Source organism: Palaemon carinicauda, chromosome 4 (genome assembly GCF_036898095.1).
Source record: "Palaemon carinicauda isolate YSFRI2023 chromosome 4, ASM3689809v2, whole genome shotgun sequence".
NCBI lineage: Eukaryota > Metazoa > Arthropoda > Malacostraca > Decapoda > Palaemonidae > Palaemon > Palaemon carinicauda.
In genome coordinates this window covers 132,284,750-132,287,249 of record NC_090728.1, presented here as the reverse complement: position 1 = coordinate 132,287,249, position 2,500 = coordinate 132,284,750, and positions in this window count along the sequence as shown.

The following is a 2,500-nucleotide window of genomic DNA, read 5'->3' as shown; positions in this document are numbered from 1 at the left end:
CAACCTAGGAAACACAAACTAGAGCCAGCGTATTTGGGTCCTTACCGAGTAAAGAAGGTTAAGTCTAACACAGTTGTGATACAAAGCCTTTTTAATGGCGCAGTGTCTGAACATCATCAGGCACACATACATGTGGTACCTGAAGTGGTAGTTTTCAAAAGTGTTCCTCCTTACCTCTGCATACGTGACATCCCTCGAGTTGATGAGTAGTTCTTTTTTTTTTTTTTCCCCTTGGCTGTTGATGTTTGAACAGACCTCATTTCTTTTTTCGACGTGTTTTAAATAAATGTGATGATAACAATGTCTTATGTTAATGCTAAATTTATACGTAAAATGTTTTGGTTACTTGCCTGAGTGTGGAAATACGTATAACATTGTTGAGTAAGCCAAAAAACAAACAGGAGTTAAATTGGTCAAATGAGATCCGTCCGGCGGGTGCTGTATTATTCATGTATTTATATAAGCCCTGGTTGCTGGGGCCGGGGCGGTTCCCGAATGGCAAGTGGCTGCAGGATTAAAGCTCAGCCTTGAGGATAGGCAGTGCTAGAGAATGTGTAGATGTGAATACCTTATACTTAATGTTATAAGAGAAGGGCGGGAAGATGAACGATTTTCTCGGGAAAACGGCTAGTGCCCACTGGTTGAAAATTGCAAGTGCAAGTGTTGTAGTGATTTAGATAGATGGTGAAACGGTGGTAGTGATATGTGTTGTAAGATTGTGCAGTAAACCCGGACAAGTAAAATCGAGGGACGAAGGAATATCTATTCCTAATCCTGTTCCGCCGAAGAAGCCCGTATTGCCCACAACCAGGGGTAGGTTATTGATGAGGTTATGTAGACCTGATATTATGATTTCCTTTCCACTTTGGGTATTCTGTGTTTTGATTGCAGAGGTCTTAAGAAGAAATGAGTGGAATTATTTATATTGCTTCCTATACATTTTTACATGCAATATTTCATTTATTATTTTTGGGTGGAAGATGTGTTGTTTTTTGGGGAGATTTATATATATATATATATATATATATATATATATATATATATATATATATATATATATATATATATATATATATATATATATGTTGCATTTCTATTTAGCACATGCCATGCCTATTACGGGTTGGAGTGTCCTCAATATATCATTAACTAGTGAGGGCGAGTGTGTGCTCCTGCCAGAGTGAGGAGCTCAAGGGGGGTGGGGTGAGTAATGTCCTATTTCGTGTATGTAGATGTCTTGTATACCAAGGTAAATGAACTCAATATTCATGAGTATTCCAAAAAAACCTATGTGTCTGCATGTTTTGCAATGGCTGCATTTTGATAACGAAGGCATTACTTAGTTGCCGGTGAGCACTCGATTTGACAAGACCCTCACCTGAGAGGGAAGTTGTGTAATGTGTACATTCGAACGAACCTTTTATAATATATGAAGAAACCCAATACGCCGACGTCTCATTATTCGTATGCACGGGTCATATATATATATATATATATATATATATATATATATATATATATATATATATATATATATATATAAATACATATATATATATATATAAATACATATATATATATATATATATATATATATATATATATATATATATATATGTATATATACATATATATATATATATATATATATATATATATATATATATATATATATATATATATATATATATATATATATATATATATATATATATATATATATATATATATATATATATATATTTGGTGTGCAGCAGGGTCCAAAAAACATCAGTTAAAAGGCCATAATTTATTTAGAGACGTTTCGAACATTGCAATGTTCATTATCAATCTGTAAAAGATAATATAAAATTCTTAAAATTTGTACAATAATTTAAAACAAAATAGTAAAAGAGTATTAAAACATTATTGATTTTATAACGGAAAATCGTAAAAAAACTAAAACAGTAAAACAAAAGAGAACCAGTGCTCACCAGACCATCCATAGGAAAAGGTGAAGAACGAATGAGTAAAAATTGTTACCCACCTACGACTTCAGTTATGCTAAGAAAAGAGGAGAGGCAGAGATATTAGAGTTTAAAGAAGGAACAAGCCGTTTGATATATAATGACTCAAGGGTAGTTAGAAATTCGCTTTGTTTTGTCCCACCAATAATTTTAAAGTGTTTTTTGTTTACTTGTATTTTGCACATGGCGGCATGATTCCTTATATTCGAAAATTCTGGGTTACCAAGTCTCTGACCAGTTCTAAAGCTGTATCCCATATGGCTACAGTATCTCACCCGCAACAACCTTCGGCAAGATCCAACATAGATACCGGGACATCCCGGGCACTTGAATTTATAAATTATGTTGGACCTCATGAAGGTCTGCAGTTTGTCTTTGTAGCCAAAAAATACATTAATTTTGAGTGGATTGATTGGGATTAGTTTGATGTTGAGGCAGCCGAACTCTTTTTCTATTATTTTCTTAAGTTTGATGGAAAACTTGTTGTCAGATAA